The sequence below is a fragment of the Carassius carassius genome, chromosome 20 (genome assembly GCF_963082965.1).
Source record: "Carassius carassius chromosome 20, fCarCar2.1, whole genome shotgun sequence".
In the NCBI taxonomy this organism is placed as follows: Eukaryota; Metazoa; Chordata; class Actinopteri; order Cypriniformes; family Cyprinidae; genus Carassius; species Carassius carassius.
In genome coordinates, this window is record NC_081774.1 from 12,204,050 (window position 1) to 12,226,291 (window position 22,242).

A 22,242-nucleotide genomic window follows, 5' to 3' on the forward strand; every position below is an offset into this window, starting at 1 on the left:
GAGCTCAGACTCCAGGAAAAGATAAGTCACTATCAGAGCATGCATGGCTGACTCTTTCTTTTTTAAGGGAAGAAAACATCAGTCTACTGTGGAGAATGAAATACTTCCAGACTTAGTGAGAATGATGTGTGATCCTGACAGAAGTTGCACAGTGAGCTCTGATCCTGCCGTTTGATTTTGTAAGGCACAGCTTTCCATGTACAAGAAACAGTTAGAAAAATACACTATTTATCTTTTCTTTTCAAGTCATGTATATGCATGACTGAAAAAGGTACTAAAATAAGTGTTCATAGCCAGGCAAGAACAAAAGATAAGAGCTATTTTTATCAAACCAAATGACTCAGCAGGAAGCTGTACATACAGTAACCTCTCTCTTATTCTAACAGGTCCATTAACTTCTAAATGCATGCATTAAAGCAATTAGAGGTCGTGTTATTATGCGTTCTGTGGCATTCCAAGCTGCACTAAATGATCAGAGGCTCAATGACACTTCTCAATGTTATGAACAAGGACTTGTCAAGAAATGACAGCTTTATGACAGGATATAGGATAATAAGATGTCCATTAATAGAGTCATTAATCATGGCCAATATAATTACAGTGTAAAACTAATTTTATGGAAATCATTGTAAAGAATATGTTGTAAAAAAAAATAAAATAAAAAAAAATAAAAAACCTTTCAGTTTGTTGCTACTTCAAAATTTCACATTTAATTTAATGTTACTTGCTCTTTCTTTGTAATTATAAATGAAATTTGCTAGCCATTTCAGAGTGAAAGTTGTTTCTACACAGATTGTTTTTAGATTTATTTGACTATTATTATTATTATTATCATTATTATTTAAGTGAAGTATCCATATATCATACCTAAAAAGTTTGGTTCTAATACATAAACATTTAAAAACACCTGACCGTTACACCGACAGGGACTTTAATGATATTGCATTATAAATGCATAGACATATGGAGTTAATATGAAGTATTTCTGTTGGAATTTTTATTTACTTTTTTTCCCTGTAGAGCATTTGTGAAGTCAGGCACTGATGTTGGACAAGAAGAAATGGTAAACAAGTATGTTAATATCAAGTTACTTACATTTTAGACAGTTGTGCTCCATTTAACGAAAATAGTTATAGGCCTATACAAAGATCACAGCATTAGTTGCGCATGTCTGGGCAACATGGTGTTTCGTTACCAAATGATTCAGGGTATCGAACGAATCAATGATTCGGTAACCCATTCATAAAGACAGGCACTTGGTTCATTTTTCAACCAAGAATGTTCATCAACCGTTGGAACTAATCTAATCTAACTAACGAATGAATGATTCAATAACTCACTCAATAAGACTGAGGCAATGCTGCCATCTGTTGGCGGTTTACTTTCATATTTAAAAGTATTTCAGATTAGCAAATGAAATTTTATTTTATAATTGTAGTTTAAAACAACATTATTTAAGCGGTTTGTCCATGGCATGCTACATTTGAGCGTTACTGTATTTGTCTGTGTACAAATGCATCTATCTGCAGTGGAAAGATCTGTTTTGTTTATTCTGATTTAATCTGATTTGTAACAGTCCTATAGTGTCTCATTATATTAACTGCAATTATTAGTAAAAATGTATTTAACTATTTGATATGAAAAGTTATGCATACATTTAATAAGGTTAGTACAGGGCCGGCCCGCGGCATAGGCGGTATAGGCAAATGCTAAGGGCGCCACTCATCCATAGGGGCGCCAGAATGAGTGAACGAGTGAAAAATTTTTTTTATAATAGGCTACTATTTAAAAACCATTAATTCGAAATACTACCAAATAAAGCAAAAAAAAAAAAATTCCCCCGCCTATCGAGTGCTTGAAGTGCGTCAGAAACAGAGCGCGCGCACGATCAGTTGTTGGTAATTTGTTGTGTAGCGTGCCCGATGCCGCATCCAATGTAGACAGCACTGCTTTTGTTAACACACAGCTCGTAGAAACGGGCCTGGCAGCTCGCGCCATTCTAGACACGGTGAAAGTTTCCTGATTGTGACGGAAGGCCGAATTTACATGACACATTATAAATGAGCATAGTCTGCGATAGATACAGTGCCAAAAAGAAGAGAAGAGGATAAAGACAGAGGTAAAGAGATGTAGTGAAAGAACAATTTATTGCATAGGAGTAAGATACTATAATTTCATGGCAGTTATTTTTACCTTAAACTTAATGTTAGCAGTTGTTCTGAGTTCTGAGTCCCCAGACTGTGATTTTGTAAATCATGTCAGTTTTAAGACGCATTTTTTATTATCACTTTTTTATTAATGTTTTACTCTACAGTTGTGCAGTTTTGGGGGGATACAGTACAGGCCAAAAGTTTGGAAACATTACTATTTTTTTATGTTTTTGAAAGAAGTTTCTTCTGCTCATCAAGCCTGCATTTATATTTGATCAAAAATACAGAAAAAAATGTAATATTGTGATATATTATTACAATTTAAAATAATTTGTTTTCAATTTATTATACTTTAAATTATCATTTATTTCTGTGATGCAAAGCTGAATTTTCAGCATCATTACTCCATTCTTCAGTGTCACATGTGACATCCGGTCTATCACATGATCCTTTAGAAATCATTCTAATATGATGATTTATTATGAGTGTTGGAAACAGTTCTGCTGTAATGTGTGTGTGTGTGTGTGTGTGTGTGTGTGTGTATATATATATGCTAAATCATGAACACAATGACAGGGTGAAATGGGCTGTGATGCATGGGGCGCCAGGTAAAATCTTGCCTAGGGCAGCAAATTGGTCAGGGCCGGCCCTGGGTTAGTAAAAAAAACTGCCTTATGCAGTATATAGGCAAAATAATCATATAAAATGTAATTTCCCTGGAACAAAATTTTGGCCGGTGAAAATGCTGAGTGGCTAGTAATTTTGGAAAACCTCTAGCCACAGTGTCTGGTGAACAAAAAATAATAATGTCAGGCCCTGTATCCTATCTATCACAGTACAATGCCTGAATATATTGAGCTCTTTAGATTGACCCCACAGATGTTTACAAACTGGATTCAAAATTAAAACCTAATACTTTTGTCTAGTGTGCATCTAATCAGACAAGATTTGCTTTTTGCACATCATATGTTAACATTTATGTTTCACATGTATTTCATGATTTAATTCAGTCATACAGGTGCAAATTACTGTTATTAGTGCCATCTGGATTTCATTTACATCTTCTCTAAATAAATTTGCCATTTAAACAGGTCTGTCTCACTCAAAGACTCAAGATAAATTAAAAATGCAAATGTCTTATAGCACATCTGTTATTGTTGAGTCTTTAAGATGGTGATCTTTGGATCATTCTATTTATCAAAGAATCCTGAAAAAAAATACTCAACTGTTTTAAATATTATTGTAACTGCTAAAAATATTTCACAATATTACCTGCTTTTGCTGTTTGGATCAAATAAATTGACACTCACAGATTTCCCTGCGTGACACTTCATATTTGATGTTTTTTTTATTTTATTTTTTATTCTTACCAGTTGTGTACATTAGGGTTTAATCTTACATCTAATGTTGTTTAATTTTTATTGCATTATTTCAGTATCGTGTGTCACCATTATGGGGTTTAGTGTTTGTGTGAATGACACTGTGCATGTTCTATAAGTATTGCCTTTCTCAGCTCTTAAGAAAAGCAGTTTGTGATGAGCTTTGGTTCATCATGTGACTTTCTCATCAACACCCATTTTTGGTGGTTAATGCATTACAATGATTCACAACAAATATTAGTACTTTAATATGTTGGTTTATTAACATTACATCAGATAATGAAATACGGTATTTTATTGGGAAGTATGTAGAAATTAAAATGTTGCTACCATATGTATTACAGTACAGGTCTGGCAATAACATCCGCCAGTATTTTACCATAAATGTCACAGTTTTTTTTTTTTTTTTTTACAGTGCAGGCTTGGTGAGCAGAAGAGAATTCTTTAAAAAAACAATAAAAATCATAGTTCAAAAACAATTGACTGGTTGTGTATATTGATAATAATAATAATAATAATAATATAAATGGTTAAAAAAATGTAAATATATATTTAATAGAAATTTCAGATATGTATATAGACATATTATAATATTTGAACAAGTTAACATTTATTATTATTGTACATTATCTTATATTTTATTACAATGTATTAATTCTATACAAATTTTTCCATTTTGGCAAGAGAGATTACTTGTCATCATTAGTCTTCACCTAAATCCCTCACAATCCACTAAAATGTCCTCTCCCCCTTGCTTGTTTGCTTGTTTTTATCAGGGTCTCCACACTTTTGCTGGCCCGGGGCGTGATGGCGTTTGACTTAAATGGCCGGTTGATTGTTTACCAGAACCCTCTGCTCCTCCGGATGACCAGCCCTCTGTCCTGGCTGAGTCCTGCACTACTCACAAATGTCACTCGCACACAGAGCCTGCCAACTCTTTCATTAGCAAACATGACCTGGTTTCCATCACATGTCAAACAACCCTGTGGGTCAGTGACCCCTTGCTAAAGATCTCCCACCTGCTCTACCGTAAACAGATCTGCTGTGTGTACAAGTAATGATCATATGAATCAAGCCGTTGACTACAACATCTTTATACTGTCTTTTGTGTTCTTTGTAAACAACTGATGTGAAATCAGTTACTTGTAACCTAAAGTTGTATTAGTGTTTAGAATTAAAGACTTAAAATACTATAAAATAATTTGAGAGTGTAATTTTCTTTGTGTTAAAGTATTTATTGTAGAAACAGGAAGGTTGAGACATATAAAAAAGTAAAAAGAGAGAGAAAAAACATTAGGCTACATAATGTTACATCACAGAAATTATTCAAGATTTACATGCTGGAAGTATGCAGTTTTTATGGGGAGGGACATTGTACAAAGAATCTGACTGGACAAAATTCTGACTAGTGCAGAATGAGTCATCAATATTATGCACACTGTTTTTGGAAGCTAGAAATTGCTAAATTTGCTAAATGCATTTAAAAATATATATTTAAATTAGCTAAAATTAATAGTATTTAGGCTTCAAACTGCAATAACAGGCAAAATAACACGAACTATGAGAAAAAAATAAGATAAGAAACTAACAAAATACATGGTTTACACTATATTGTAAGAATGATCATCTGAAACCACACTTACATTTGTAACAAGCGATTCAAGGGCATACAATTATCTACAATCCAGAAAATGTACTATCAGATATTATCTAAGATTTTAAGGCTTTTGTCATTTCTCACTAGAATTTCATGATTTCCTTTCCAAGATTCGTCACAAATTTGCAAGATAAAAATTAAATACATAGGCTAGACACACACTTAAAACTGACATAATAAATTAAAAGCTAGGCCTCTATATATATATATATATATATATATATATATATATATATATATATATATATATATATATATATATATATAAATCAGTATTTAATGTACTTGAATTGAATTAATTTTAAATCAAAAGCCAAACTCAAGCTAAATGCTTACGCTTTTCTCCAGTTACAAACATCTGCTGAAATCACTGTGAATTTATGACTGTTTTTTCCTTCAATCCCATAATAAACAGTAGACGTGGGAACGGATCATTCATTTTAATTAGCGAAAGTTTGCATGCAGCATGATTTATGTTTCTGAGTTTAACATCACCATCAACTGCTCTCTTGAATGTTTGCTGTTTCAAATTACCAGAGCTGACATGAAGGCAGTTCAGAGCAGCTGTGTGTATGTCTATGACTAATACCACCGATAAAAACAGTGGTGCAGCGGAAGCATTTTCCTTCCGTGCTCCCTGCATTATGATGCCTCTTCACCAGTTCAAGAGTCTAATCTAATTTCCTTCAGACTTGTAGAGCGTGAACAAGCCGCTGTGAAGCTTGGCATCTGAAGACGGTCTGCGACAAAGGCTCTGAGAATAAACATGAGCGAGCGTGTCTTCATGTCTTGTGATCAGCGGCCATTGATCTATGTGCTACTGGTAAGAAAACGACTGAAAGTTTCTTGAAAAGTTTTCCTCTAGTGGAGATCAATACACCGGAGGAGTCTAGCGGCCTCTAGAGGTCAAGCAAGTCACTACAACATCCAGCAGAAACTTGCCCCACCATATTTACCATTTTTCGAGCCTACTTTGTTTGAAATTATGGGAGGCACTTCCGGTTTCAAAAGTTCAACTCAAAAGACTGCAACAAATCGTTTAAAATGATAAAACTGCGCTTCAAATAATCTTTATCCTTCATTTTGACTGAATGGACTGTAAATTGTAATTCCTTACCTATTTTCAGAAGTCAGTAGAATAATGTTACACTTATTAATGTGACATGATAATAACAACATCTAGCCTATAATATATGCCTAGTTCTTTTCAGCCCGTTGCATTATTTTCCTCCTGATTATTTTCATGTTTCCTTTGTATTCTGCTGTACGTATATGAAAAAGCCAACTTATCTACTGTAAATTTTTAGAAATTTGTAAAAATCTGCTCTCCCTAATTAAATTAATGTTATAAACCATGAATATTTCCCTAGTATTCAATGAGAATCTTTCATTTTTCTCCCCAAATCCTCATGTCTCTTTCCAGGTTTGTTTTCACACAGATACTGTAAAATGTAATTGTTATGAAATATAGAAATATATTTCGTAACAATTAAATTTTACAGCATCTGTGTGAAAACAACAGATGACACATAGCCTATATTACTATAATGATATTTAACACATCCAATATTGCTGTGGATATAAGGAAGATCTTTTTGAATTATGGTGTGATGAAAGTAATTTGTTAATGCTTTTACACTTTTACATTTCCTTTCAATTACTGATGTTTGAAGGGTGAAGGGTGTACCTCGTTGTACCCAGTTTTTGTAAATAGTTATTACTGCATTCATAGACCGAACCTTTTGCTGATTGTTTGCTGTGTAAACGGAGGTTAGTCCCTTCATTTGCACAAAGTCAGTAGGAAAGGAAATGGTGGATAGAAAATAAATGTTTTCTTGAAAACCAGATATGCACATTATGATTCCATATCTCAATCAATTTACCACACAATTCACTTCCAACATGGATTCTATACAGATATGCCGAGACCACATAAATACAATGGCAGATGAATGAATACTCTGATCAATTTCTCAGATGCCCACAAGCTATTTTCCTGGTGTCTTACCATGATAGATCCGTGTGCAAGCACACCTGAGACCCTGGCCGATGATATTCCATGCCACAGCATCCAATATTCCCTTTTAAGTTAAAAAAGCAATATAGGTTTGCTTATATGACACGATTTGATATTTGCTCAGAACATGCAACTTAGCCCTGAACTTCTTGTGCCTGGTCTCCACAGTCTGGAGATTTAAAAGAGATCCCTTCTGCACCCATTGCCATAGTAACAAAATCTACCCCAATTACAGCTCAAACACTCCCCTGCTTAGAAAGGGTTTACACTTAGATATCCTCTAATAAGGTAGGATGTGGAGAATATGAATATTTGCTCTCATATTTCTCTATGGCAGAGCCCCCGTTTTATGAGTGCGACAGGCCTGTGAATGGGGACGGAATCCGTTCGGTAATAGATGAAGTGCAGCTAGAAAAAAGATCCTTTAGGGCTCGGTATGTTACATCACTGCTAATGGCTTCTGCCCTGATGGCAAATGAAATTAAGAGTACATTAATTAGGTGCATTCATTAAATGAACTGTAGTCTGCTCATAGAAGTACAATTCGGCCAGTCATTAATTCAGATGCAGTCACTTTTTAACGTCTAAATCATGTCTTTAATAATTGTTCCTTACACAAGTCTGAACATACATAAATTTCTTAAAATCAAATTTGCGAGGAGACAAACAACAGGTACTTTGGTCCCAAAAGAATGAATTTTAATGACTCATTAAATGCAGTGTTTGCGTAAGAACCGTGACTCCTGGCTCAAAAACACTGAGGATTCAGAGTATTACTGCAACCAAAAATAAGAAGATATGGCTCTGGATGCAGAGTAAATCTTCTCCTAGTAAAATATTTATAAATTTAATAACAAAAGAAATGTACATCTGTGGAAGCGATTAAAGATTATGTGCAACATATCAAAGAACTTTGTTTTTAACTCATTTTACACTAGGCTATTAGGCAAAACAACACAAAGTTGCAAATCTCTTCTACATCTCTAGGGGCTGACAACACCAGGCAAGTCTCCCAAGTTTGCTCCTAACTCACAAAGTATTATAAAGTGTTTGGAAATGTATGCAGAGAGTACATGCGAAGGCTTTCCTGGATAGCAGGGAAGCAGTTGAGTATCTGGATAAAAATGCAGGGGTTTGGAACTAGGATAAATCTTAGACTCTGTGATTGTGAAGACAGCATGAAAAAAAGATGAGGAAGCTCTGGGACTTTTCACCGTTCACTGCATTAGTAGAGGGGATTTTTCACTGGCAGTTTCTACAGGTTATATACTTAGACCAGTAAGTGGTGACAAGCTACCATCTTCACAAGCAAATCTTCTAATCATTCATGCAGTGGATATGTCAAAACATTGATTCACTCAAGAACGAAACAAGCTACTTTTACGATTAAGTCAGTTAATTATTTACATTCTGAAATGAAAGCAGCATTAATTTCAAACAATTTGGTAACACTCTACATTAGGCTTTTATTTATAATATATTAGAAAGGGTTATTAAAGGGTATAATGCATTATAATTATTCATAATGTGCATTGTAATACATTATAACTTGTAAATAATTATAACCAAATTTAAAATGCATAGTGTTATAATATATTAACTGTGGTTACTGTATTATGTGCAATACATTACAAAGTTGAATTACAAGGCATAATCAACGCATTAAAACTAAAAAAAGGCTTTAAGTAAAGTGTTACCCAAACTTTTAGTATCATTTAGATACTAGGTTTGTATAATTGTGAATCTTTCATTATTATCAGTTTTAATTTTAAAGTTACTTTACAATTTCTTGTGTTTTTGTCATTTGTATTTTTTATTCATTTTTTTCTTTTCATATTCTTGTGCATTTTTAAATATTACTTTTATTTTAGTTTGAGTTATGTTGTTCATCAAGTTAAATGATTTGTAATCTACTGAAAAACAACCTTACCCATTTCTAAGTACTTGTGCTGTGTGTCTTTATAATAAATGGCATTTAATTGACAATTATATATTCATATGTTTTTAAGTGTGGCTTAAGTGTTCCAACACTTCATAATGTTTCTTGATGAAAAAGAGTATTCATCCTTCATTATCGTTACTTGAAAAGGGTACCTATTCTTTAAAATGCTGCAGTTTGTTTTGGTATTTCTACAACAATATATTTATATATTGTCAAGTGTGCCTTAAAGGGTCATTCCACCCGTGGAGACATGAATGTGTATTGAAAGTGGGTCATATATGTAGTAGAATAGTATCATTTTTTTTTTTTTTTTTGGTCCTTCTGGGCCTATAAAAGGCAGAAAATAACTTTTTAGAGCTTGTGGACTGTAGACAACAATCCCCATAGTGCATTGCAATACTCAGCTCCGCAGGCCACTCCCACTACTCCGCCCATCAATGTGGATTATAGTTGAGCTCTCCTCTACGCTACCGATTGTAAATTATTTGGCACAATTTGTTGTGAAGAGTTATTTTGCGACCCAATTAATGTTTTTGTGACAAAATAGTGTGCACTTGCATAGTACCGGGATGTTGTTCAAGAACAAGGAAAATACACGGAGTAAGTATTCAGATTCCCGAAAGATACGGACTTGTGCAAAAAGTGGCTACGGGCTAACGTTATCAATAACCCTAAGTTTGGTGAGGACACAACACTTGAAGCACTAAAAAATCAGACAGATCAGGTGTGCAGTTTACATTTCAAGCCCGAAGATTATGCGCCTAACCCCTAGGATTGAAGAGACCCGCGCTTTTGAAAAACGCAATTCCTTCAGTATTTTCCTTGCCAGACGATGACGACGAAAAGCCAGGAACGTCGGGAACCACCAGCACTAAACGCATTTGCCTGGAGGTAATGTTATTTCTGACTAGACTCTATTAGCAGCTAGTGGCTACTGAGAACACACACTGACATAGTCGTCTGCTGTAAAGAAACACATCTCCTATGATTTTTCTGTTTACTAACTAAATATCTTGTATGTTTTGCTCGCTTGTTGTTTTAATGTGTCTGCCTCAGTAACTAACGTTACACTTGTCAAGAAATGAGTAAGTAAAGTTAGTATGTAACGTAATAATGTAACGTTAGACACGTAGCTAAAAGTTATATATAAGTTTGCTATTATCGATGTAAATCAACCATGTTTTACTGTGTTAGTTTGACGCTTTTCATGTTTTTTTAGCTGCTCGTCGCTGTACTGTGGCTCATAAAGGTAGCCACGAACATCCGTTTCTAACATAACTTTGTCTAAATCAAAATCCTCCCCAATGCATCCGTCTGAAAAATCAGTATTTTCCTCCATATTTTCGAAAAGTTTCTCCCGGTGAAATCAAACGCACGGGCACTGATCTGTGATAGGTCTGTTAGCGCATTAGGTACAACCCCCTATGTGCAGACTACTTGTGCTTGTAGTCTTTACAGAAATTCACCCTTTTTACACTTCCTCCTACAATGACGTCAAATGACGATTTTTGCGTCATTGTAGGAGGAAGTGGAAAAAGGTAAATAGTGGATTTCTCTAGTCTCAGGGGAAAATGAGAGAATGTTGCACAACCATTCAATAGTATGACTGGTTTTCTAACAATGGACCTCTTAATGCAAATGGGTGGAGTGACCCTTTAAGTGTTTAATATGTGTTGACTTCTATGTATATGTCATATACTATATGTATATGAAATATATACATAAAAGTAATGGCACTAAACAACTAAACAAACATTTGTGAAGTTAGAAAGGTGGAAAGAAGGGACTTGGATGGCATCTGATTTGTTAAATGATTTGTCCTCCCAATCACGCTCATCTTAAGCAATGAGCACAGGAATATTCATGGCAGGGAGGCAATGAAGGGCCCTTCTGTGTTTCATTACATGCACAACAATGAACTCATTGGAATTATCATGGAAGCATGACCTTCACTTTCACCCCGTGTTCATTACTGGCAGCGGCAAGGCCCATGCTCTGAGATTATTTCACACTGTAGAAGAGAGTAAGCCAGAGTGGAGCGTGCAGACCCCATCAAGAGGTGGCAGGCTGCGGAAAATGAATATAAAATGCAAAGGCAATTTTCCTTTTGGCCAGATAGGTGACTTGGTATTCCTGACGAACGTTAGGAGATCAAGAAGTCCTATTAGCGCACTCTGATAACATGAGAGGAGGGGGATGACATTCTGCCTGAGTTCCTTTTACAATGAAAAGCCTTGCAATGGTATACATTTGCTCTAATTATTTGTTTATCAGATTCCACATAAAAATGTACAGCCAGCATTTTAGCGAGAAAGGGTCCTTTTGCCAAAATATTGAGAATAAAATTCTTGTCTGAGCAAAGACTTACTTGAGAGTCGATATTCAATTAATATGGCATTGGTTGGTTGCTTGAGTTGGGCTTTTTGAGCCAAGGTGATTTCTATCAAATGCCAAAAGGAGCAAAACTGTAGGAGGGGAGGGGGAAAAACAGAATGAGGGACACGGGCAACAGAGGACCTTTCATGGACAGACTCCCAGACGGAAGCTATTCCCCATCTCTTTAGAAAGTGTAATGAAGGGAGACTGAATCAAAGAGGTCCAATATTATGCCTGACCAAATGGATTGCCTTTGCAATGAACAAACTGGGGACGAAGATAGGGCATGCTTGGAAATACTGTTTTCTCTTTTTTTTATTGCCTCAAGATTTTGGCCCTGACAGCACTGCTGCTCAGGTTTTGCCCTGGGCCCCTCAGTGAAGTCATAATCATTGCCTGTCCACCTAATCGATGCTGAAGCTTAACTTAACATTGTTCTGTTCTGAATGCTGAGATTTTACAACACAATACAACGGAAGAGGAAAATAAGACCAAATGCACACTTCTAGACAAAAATGATGTTGAAATTTATGCGACTAGTCATAATGTGTCTCACAAGTGTTGTTACACTGTAAACTCACTGTGACCTGTTTCAGTTGTTGTTGTTTGCCTGTTTGTTTGTTTGTTTGTGTTTTGTTTTTTAGATAATTGTAGACTTAGGATAGTTCACCCAAAAATGAAAATTCTGTCATTAATTACTCACCCTCTTTCCGTTCCAAACCTTTTGTACCTCTTCTGAACTCAAATTAAGATATTTTCAATTAAATCCAAGAGCTTTCTGACCCTGCAGACAGTAACAGAAAGGTAAGGACATTGTTAAAGTAATCCATGTGACATCAGTGGTTCTAGCGGAAGTCGTTATTTTCATTTTCTTTGCATACAAAAAGTATTCTCGTAGCGGCATAAATATTAAGGTTGAACCACTGATGTTGCATGGACTATTGTAATGATGTCCTTATACCTTTCTGGGTCTAGAACACAGTTGTTTCACTGCTGTCTTCACAATTCTGACTTTTTTCTTCTGAATTTTGAATTAACCTCTCACAGTTCTGTTTTGTTTATGCTATAGAATAAAACAAATATTGTTTTTATTGTTTACAAATTTTTCCTTGCATATTTCAAGTTTTATTTTTATTTTAATTTTTTCTCACAATTCGGACTTTTCTTTTTAGAATTGCGAGTTTATATCTTGCAATTCTCTGTGTATATATTTTAGAATTTGGGGAGGGTGGGGCTGGAAGAATTGTGAGATAACAAGTCACAATTACCTTTATTTTATTTTTTAATCCTATGACAGAAACAAGTTTAAATTTTAAATCAGTAATTCACCCAAAAATGTAAATGATTTACTCACTCTCATGTCATTCCAAACCTGTATGACATTCGTCTGTGGAACACAAAAGGATATAGTTTGACAAATGTCTCAGTGGACACCCGGACTATGAAAGTCCATTGTTGTTTTGGACCCTACTGACTTTGATTGTATTGACAAAAACAGAAATATTCTTCAAAAATCTTTTTTTGTGTTCCACAGTGACTTGAAAAGAGTAACTGATGAGTGGAGTCTCTTTAAGTCATTAAAGGCCTACAAGATTTTGGTATAATAAAAAGGCTAGGTTTGGTCACCTTAGTGAACTTGCTAATATTCTAGCATTCATAATTACATCAATTGGTAATTTATTGTGCTCTATAGGCTGATAGCAGCAATATATACTTATCTTATGTAGACAGATATTGATTCTCACAGGGGAGAGGATGCGTCACTGCAGGAGAAGATGAGGCTGATGAAGTTGTCCTGGATTATCCGGGCCTGCCCCCGTCGTCTGGTGAAGACAAACTGCACAGACATACTGGCAAGTGATAAACAGCATGGCTGTTTGCAAAAGTCTCAAGTAGCGTGATCATCTGCATTACCAGATAAACTAAGGCAGCAATCTGTGAATGCCTCCGGGCAAACAGTGGCAGTGCTAGACTAAAAGACAATTCAGATTCGTTTTGTGCACATAATCAATGCTCTTATGCAACTGACTGATATGGGTCATTCTATACAACAGGTGCTTCTGCATGTTTGATAAGAGGCTATTCAAGTACATTTCTAACTTATAAAAAGAGGGCACTTGTCCTTGAGTTGAATTAACTTTTCATTATTTATTTGTTTTTATTAATTCATTCATTATTAATGCATGGTAAAAGTTATTAGTTAATGTATTTTTTAATTCACATTATTATTATTATTATTATTATTATTATTATTTTATTTTATTTTATTTTTTTAATTAACACATTTTGTTTTGAATTAAAATGTGTACAGGTCCTTCTCAAAAAATTAGCATATTGTGATAAAGTTCATTATTTTCCATAATGTAATGATAAAAATTAAACTTTCATATATTTTAGATTCATTGCACACCAACTGAAATATTTCAGGTCTTTTGTTGTTTTAATACTGATGATTTTGGCATACAGCTCATGAAAACCCAAAATTCATCATGAAAAGGTTCTCTAAACAAGCTATTAACCTAATCATCTGAATCAACTAATTAACTCTAAACACCTGCAAAAGATTCCTGAGGCTTTTAAAAACTCCCAGCCTGGTTCATTACTCAAAACCGCAATCATGGGTAAGACTGCCGACCTGACTGCTGTCCAGAAGGCCATCATTGACACCCACAAGCGAGAGGGTAAGACACAGAAAGAAATTTCTGAACGAATAGGCTGTTCCCAGAGTGCTGTATCAAGGCACCTCAGTGGGAAGTCTGTGGGAAGGAAAAAGTGTGGCAAAAAACGCTGCACAATGAGAAGAGGTGACCGGACCCTGAGGAAGATTGTGGAGAAGGACCGATTCCAGATCTTGGGGGACCTGCGGAAGCAGTGGACTGAGTCTGGAGTAGAAACATCCAGAGCCACCGTGCACAGGCGTGTGCAGGAAATGGGCTACAGGTGCCGCATTCCCCAGGTCAAGCCACTTTGGGCTACAGAGAAGCAGCACTGGACTGTTGCTCAGTGGTCCAAAGTACTTTTTTCGGATGAAAGCAAATTTTGCATGTCATTCGGAAATCAAGGTGCCAGAGTCTGGAGGAAGACTGGGGAGAAGGAAATGCCAAAATGCCTGAAGTCCAGTGTCAAGTACCCACAGTCAGTGATGGTTTGGGGTGCCATGTCAGCTGCTGGTGTTGGTCCACTGTGTTTTATCAAGGGCAGGGTCAATGCAGCTAGCTATCAGGAGATTTTGGAGCACTTCATGCTTCCATCTGCTGAAAAGCTTTATGGAGATGAAGATTTCGTTTTTCAGCACGACCTGGCACCTGCTCACAGTGCCAAAACCACTGGTAAATGGTTTACTGACCAAGGTATTACTGTGCTCAATTGCCCTGCCAACTCTCCTGACCTGAACCCCATAGAGAATCTGTGGGATATTGCGAAGAGAAAGTTGAGAGACGCAAGACCCAACACTCTGGATGAGCTTAAGGCCACTATCGAAGCATCCTGGGCCTCCATAACACCTCAGCAGTGCCACAGGCTGATTGCCTGCATGCCACGCCGCATTGAAGCAGTCATTTCTGCAAAAGGATTCCCGACCAAGTATTGAGTGCACAACTGAACATAATTATTTGAAGATTGACTTTTTTTTTATTAAAAACACTTTTCTTTTATTGGTCGGATGAAATATGCTAATTTTTTTAGATAGGAATTTTGGGTTTTCATGAGCTCTATGCCAAAATCATCAGTATTAAAACAATAAAAGACCTGAAATATTTCAATGAATCTAAAATATATGAAAGTTAAATTTTTATCATTACATTATGGAAAATAATGAACTTTATCACAATATGCTAATTTTTTGAGAAGGACCTGTATATATGCAAAAACAAAAAAGATCCAGGAAGGTACAGACCAAAAAAAAAAAAAAACAGTGTGATAAGAAAAATAGAAAATGTTAACTTTGTCATTACAGAGATATATTGCATTTTAAAATATATATATAAAATATACGTCTGTAATTAAAACCAAATTTATGGCACCTTCTGTAGAATGGCCCTGTATTTATGATTTAGGTTATGTGATCCGCTGTGAAGTGATGCGGATTCTCTGCTTGAAACCATATTATGGTTGGAAAGGTACACTGTATTCATTTTCAGTATGGATCTTACGGTTACATTTTTACCCAAAACCCATTGTGGCGAGTGGGGCGGGGCCGAGGGACGTGGGAACCAGGAGGGAGGCCGGCAATGATTGGGAAATCAGTGGCACCTGCGACCCACTGCCGGTCTCGAGTCCCACGTAGGAGATGGAAGGATATAAAACTGGAGCGACGACAGTGAAGGACGAGAGAGGACCAGGCCCATTTTCAGTTGATTGTCCGCTGGTTCCCGCCTCCTTCTCCCGGGCTTCGGCACCACTGTAATGATATAAACCTTCGTATTCATCCGGAAGAAGGAGGCGGGAACCGGCGGACAATCAACTGAAACTTTAATAATCACAAAATAAACACAAAACAGCGCACCAGCCCCTCACGGATGACTGGTGCGCTCAAATAAAAACCAAAACACAACTAAAAGCTCAGGCCTGGTCCTCTCTCGTCCTTCACTGTCGTCGCTCCAGTTTTATATCCTTCCATCTCCTACGTGGGACTCGAGACCGGCAGTGGGTCGCAGGTGCCACTGATTTCCCAATCATTGCCGGCCTCCCTCCTTGTTCCCACGTCCCTCGGCCCCGCCCCACTCACCACAATGGGTTTTGGGTAAAAATGTAACCGTAAGATCCATACTGAAAATGAATACAGTGTACCTTTCCAACCATAATATGGTTTCAAGCAGAGAATCCGCATCACTTCACAGCGGATCACATAACCTAAATCATAAATACAGGGCCATTCTACAGAAGGTGCCATAAATTTGGTTTTAATTACAGACGTATATTTTATATATATATATATTAAAATGCAATATATCTCTTTAATGACAAAGATAACATTTTAACTGATTTCCCAATCATTGCCGGCCTCCCTCCTTGTTCCCACGTCCCTCGGCCCCGCCCCACTCGCCACACCCATGTTTAACCAAACCATGACTTCATTTATAAGGTACATACCAAACTGTAATTTTTGTTTCCAGTTACACCCCTAAACCATATGCAATTAAATCTTTTCAGTTCTCTGAAGTTTTACAGCAATACAGGTTCAAGATGTACATTTATATTGTCCCGCTAACAATCTCTTTGTGGTGAAACATACACTTCCCTTGTTGGAGGTGGTAATCAAGGTGCTAAAGACAAACTTTTATAACATGACATGTAAGCGAAGCCGATGAGGAGAACACATTGTCGTCAGTATTTTTAGGTGGTTTTTCATTTCCTAGTGCTAATTGCAATTTTTGCAACTCTGTGAGCAGTAAAATTCCCTCAAGAGCCACAGAGCTACCACATTAAAGATACAGTAAATGACATCCAATTAAAACTCCAGCACAATAAGGCAGTCATTAAAGAACCATTTCAAAAAGAAGTCATTAAATTAAATCTGGTAAATGTCACTTTATATACGCTAAAGCACAAATCTCTGAATTAGTCATATTCTAATGGCATTGTGGTGAAAGTGCTCTGAGGCAAAACGAGATTTTAAAGACATGTAAATCAGGATTATGAGATAACCGTGTTTTCTCGTTTTCTGTGGAAAGGAATAAGAGTTACAATCAACAATGTCATTACACGTGGTGATTTGATGATAAATCTGCCGAATTACCATGAGGTGTCGAAGTGATCCCAATCACATTATCTCCCTCATATTGCATTCATGACATACAAAAGCGGTGAACCCAGGGGCAGTCATTAACCATTATACGGCAATTCATCATTCTGATTTTGCATTGACCAAATGGGTTACAAATGTTCTCTCTGTGTGCATGCAAAGCGTTAACCTTCTCCTTGGCTCCTTCCTCTTCTTCACAAGCCGTAATGATGTCACTGAAGTCTTGTCATTTGTAAGTGATGGCAGGCAGAGTCCACACAGTTCAAAGAAGATTGATGATTTCAGCACTACTGCAGCAATGCTAAAGGTCACACCAAACTGTCTGCACCATGAGACTGGTACTGCAACAGCTTTGTGTGCCACTTTCCACAAATAAGGTACTGCAAAAGGAATGATGTGAAGCTGAGTGCATGCCTGCAACCCCTTCAGCTGTTATTTATTCACAATACAGCACAGCCTCTCGTGCTTTATTGGTTATTTTGTTTCTAAGATATCAGACACTTACATGAGGTCAGCAGAATCAAGTATTTGCATTTTGTTAAAACAAAATCGTTTAATGCAACCAGAACTGAATCTGAAAAAAAGCAGTGAGCTGCTAGTTTCTCTTTCTTGTCTTAAATGTCTCTTCACCCTTTTCAGAGGTTTAAAGCAGTAACTTTAATTCATGTAGGCTGACTGTGACTCAGCTCTCTCATAATGGTTGAAGCACATATCTTCCAGCCATTGGTCCACCTGTCCTTGCTTCATTACCTCTGTCTAAGCTGCATTTCATCTCAAATATCTCCATTTTGACACTGCATAGCAAATACAGCCAGGGTTTGGAGAGCTGGGAAACTTAGAGCTCTAATCATAAGTAAGACACCAGACGCAATCCAAGGCAGATGGCAATGTCATGTTAACCATCTGGCTAACACTTGCTTCCATGATTTTCATTATATCATATGTTGCATACGCTAGTTCAGAAATAAAAAAAGATAGCTTGTTAACCTCATGTAACCTCAATAAATTATGCACAAATTATATTATTTGCTTAATATAAAAAATATATAGATAATTGCTCAGTGCCATAAAATTGCTTACACTGGACATAGTAACCTAAAAAATGCTATAGAATCCTAATTATTTTCTTAATTTAAATTTGTTTTGTTTTTTTTCAAATCTTAAAACTTAGTTTTTCCCCATTTAAAGTTTACAAGTAATGCATTTCTAATGACCTCACTGATAAATAGTGAAGAAGTGAATTACAAATTGAACATAAATTAAAGTATTTCATTTCTTAGGCCAATAAGCCTCAAAGATTGCAGGTATCCTAAATTCCAACCATGAGCATGTGAGTAACTAGTGTCACGGGAACTATTTCTATCAGCTTCATATAAATTCTATCAGCTACAATAAATGAGAAGGTGCAGTCAATCAATGGAGGGAATCTCATCAGATATAAAAAGCAATTAAAAGTACCTGGGTCGTTTCGAGAGAGTGAATGTTCCTGAAATGTAATGCCTCTTCTATATCATCATGGATACCCCTAATAATAACTGCACTATACAACAAAAGCGGGGTGCAATCCTTCTTCCCCCCCAAATACAATCTAGCTTTGTCACCCTTTCCCTGACACAGATTGTTTCATTTATGTTTACTCAGTGGCTTTCATTCTAAAACTTAATCTGCATGAACTCTGTCCAAATGTACAGTTCATATTAAGAAATTTATCTTCCGCCTTTGTTGTTGGTCCCAACGCTCCTTGGGTTTTCAATTCAGAATTAATTGTGTGGGCTCAGAGGAATTACATGTCTCTAAAACTGTTTCATCCTTCCAGAGAAATGTTAACACCATTCGCAAACACAGCAATAAACTTCCTCGCTGCAATAATATTGTATCCACAAAGCATAGTAAAGACGGATTATACCAGGATAAAGCCACCCTGAAGTTTTGAACACTGCTGTTTTATTTTCCTTCAAATCAGTACATAAAACAGAAAATGAGCACTCAAATCATCCAACAAGTACCACAGTTGCCTGATTGGAATGAAGTTGAATTGAGCAAATAAAAGCAACCTGATGCACATTATTTGTGGTAGAATGAAAAAGCATCACACAGAATAGATAGGTTTATGTGAATGCTCAAGGGTTTTATGAGGTTAAAAAACAATTACACCCTTAGTGATCCTGATGGTAGTCTGCACTGCCTGAGACAAATGTATTTGGATGTCATTTTAAATTAAAAGAAACATCATTCATAGCACTTGCATCACAAATGTTTTCCCCCCTGCACAATATACAAAAAGCAGCATGTCAAATGAGTACGATATTTATTATACAGTTATCTGCAATAGTTAAATCATATAAATTTTTGCAGGACTGATTTACCCATGCTGTGTCACATCACACGTTAATGTGTTAATTTTGACAAACTAAAGAATTAACTAATTTAATGAAGATGTAGATTTTTATTTTTACATAAGTTGAGGTGTCTGAGTAGCATTTATGAATATCAACAAGGCCAATATCAACAGCAGGCAGACTGTATTTCTTTGTACTGTACTTATTTATGCATTCTCTTGTGCTGTGCAGAAAATATTTGATAATTAATTAAAATTTAACTAGCAGAATTTTGGACCAGTGAGATTTAACTTTGGGCAAGGGCATGGCTGGGCGATATAAAAATATCACAATTTCCTCTTCTGTTTGCAGAAAATTTTATTTTTGTATTACATAAAAAAAAGAAAAAAGACATAATCTGAGGTGTTTATGAGTATTAAAGAATATCAACTAGGACTACATTTAGTCTGTGTTTCTTTTAGTCTGAAATGACAAAACAAATTAATCTAGAACTCTCTCTGGCCTCATTATTTACCTCAGCATGAAAATCAGCATTGCTGGAGGCTAATCTCATGAAGCTCAGTCATAGTGAAGAAAGCGTTTCAGCATTTCTTGACTGCAGTTCTTGTCTGAGTGATGTAACTCTTTCTTATCAGCCCTACCTTTTTTTATTATTATTACTTTCCACAGGCATTAGGGCTGTCAATATATATATATATATATATATATATACTCACACAGGTCCTTCTCAAAAAATTAGCATGTTGTGATAAAGTTCATTATTTTCCATAATGTAATGATAAAAATTAAACTTTCATATATTTTAGATTCATTGCACACCAACTGAAATATTTCAGGTCTTTTATTGTTTTAATACTGATGATTTTGGCATACAGCTCATGAAAACCCAAAATGCCTGTCTCAGAAAATTAGCATATTTCATCCGACCAATAAAAGAAAAGTGTTTTTAATACAAAAAAAGTCATCCTTCAAATAATTATGTTCAGTTATGCACTAAATACTTGGTCGGGAATCCTTTTGCAGAAATGACTGCTTCAATGCGGCGTGGCATGCAGGCAATCAGCCTGTGGCACTGCTGAGGTGTTATGGAGGCCCAGGATGCTTCGATAGCGGCCTTAAGCTCATCCAGAGTGTTGGGTCTTGTGTCTCTCAACTTTCTCTTCACAATATCCCACAGATTCTCTATGGGGTTCAGGTCAGGAGAGTTGGCAGGCCAATTGAGCACAGTAATACCATGGTCAGTAAACCATTTACCAGTGGTTTTGGCACTGTGAGCAGGTGCCAGGTCGTGCTGAAAAATAAAATCTTCATCTCCATAAAGCTTTTCAGCAGATGGAAGCATGAAGTGCTCCAAAATCTCCTGATAGCTAGCTGCATTGAACCTGCCCTTGATAAAACACAGTGGACCAACACCAGCAGCTGACATGGCACCCCAAACCATCACTGACTGTGGGTACTTGACACTGGACTTCAGGCATTTTGGCATTTCGTTCTCCCCAGTCTTCCTCCAGACTCTGGCACCTTGATTTCCGAATGACATGCAAAATATGTCCAAAAGTCCAGTGCTGCTTCTCTGTAGCCCAGGTCAGGCGCTTCTGCCGCTGTTTCTGATTCAAAAGTGGCTTGACCTGGGGAATGCGGCACCTGTAGCCCATTTCCTGCACACGCCTGTGCATGGTGGCTCTGGATGTTTCTACTCCAGACTCAGTCCACTGCTTCCGCAGGTCCCCCAAGATCTGGAATCGGTCCTTCTCCACAATCTTCCTCAGGGTCCGGTCACCTCTTCTCGTTGTGCAGCGTTTTTTGCCACACTTTTTCCTTCCCACGTGCCTTGATACAGCACTCTGGGAACAGCCTATTCGTTCAGAAATTTCTTTCTGTGTCTTACCCTCTTGCTTGAGGGTGTCAATGATGGCCTTCTGGACAGCAGTCAGGTCGGCAGTCTTACCCATGATTGCGGTTTTGAGTAATGAACCAGGGTGGGAGTTTTTAAAAGCCTCAGGAATCTTTTGCAGGTGTTTAGAGTTAATTAGTTGATTCAGATGATTAGGTTAATAGTTTGTTTAGAGAACCTTTTCATGATATGCTAATTTTTTGAGATAGGAATTTTGGGTTTTCATGAGCTGTATGCCAAAATCATCAGTATTAAAACAATAAAAGACCTGAAATATTTCAGTTGGTGTGCAATGAATCTAAAATATATGAAAGTTTAATTTTTATCATTACATTATGGAAAATAATGAACTTTATCACAATATGCTAATTTTTTGAGAAGGACCTGTATATATACATATATATATCCATACACACACACACACACAGAGAAATATATATACATACATATCGAATTTAAAATAAAAATGACAATGTAAGTGTCAGTGAATTTTAAAGGTGCTGTATGTAAGATTTTGACTGTACTAAAGCATAAAAATACCATATTATGTTTGCAGTTATTTAAAGGGGTAATATGATGCAATTTCAAATTTTCTTTTCTCTTTGGAGTGTTAAAAGCTCTTGTTGTTACAAGCTGTCTGTGAAGTTGGAAAGACTAAAGTCTCAAATCTAAAGAGATATTCTTTATAACAGTTAACACTCGTCCACGCCACCCTGAAACGGCTCGTTCTAACACACCCCCACAT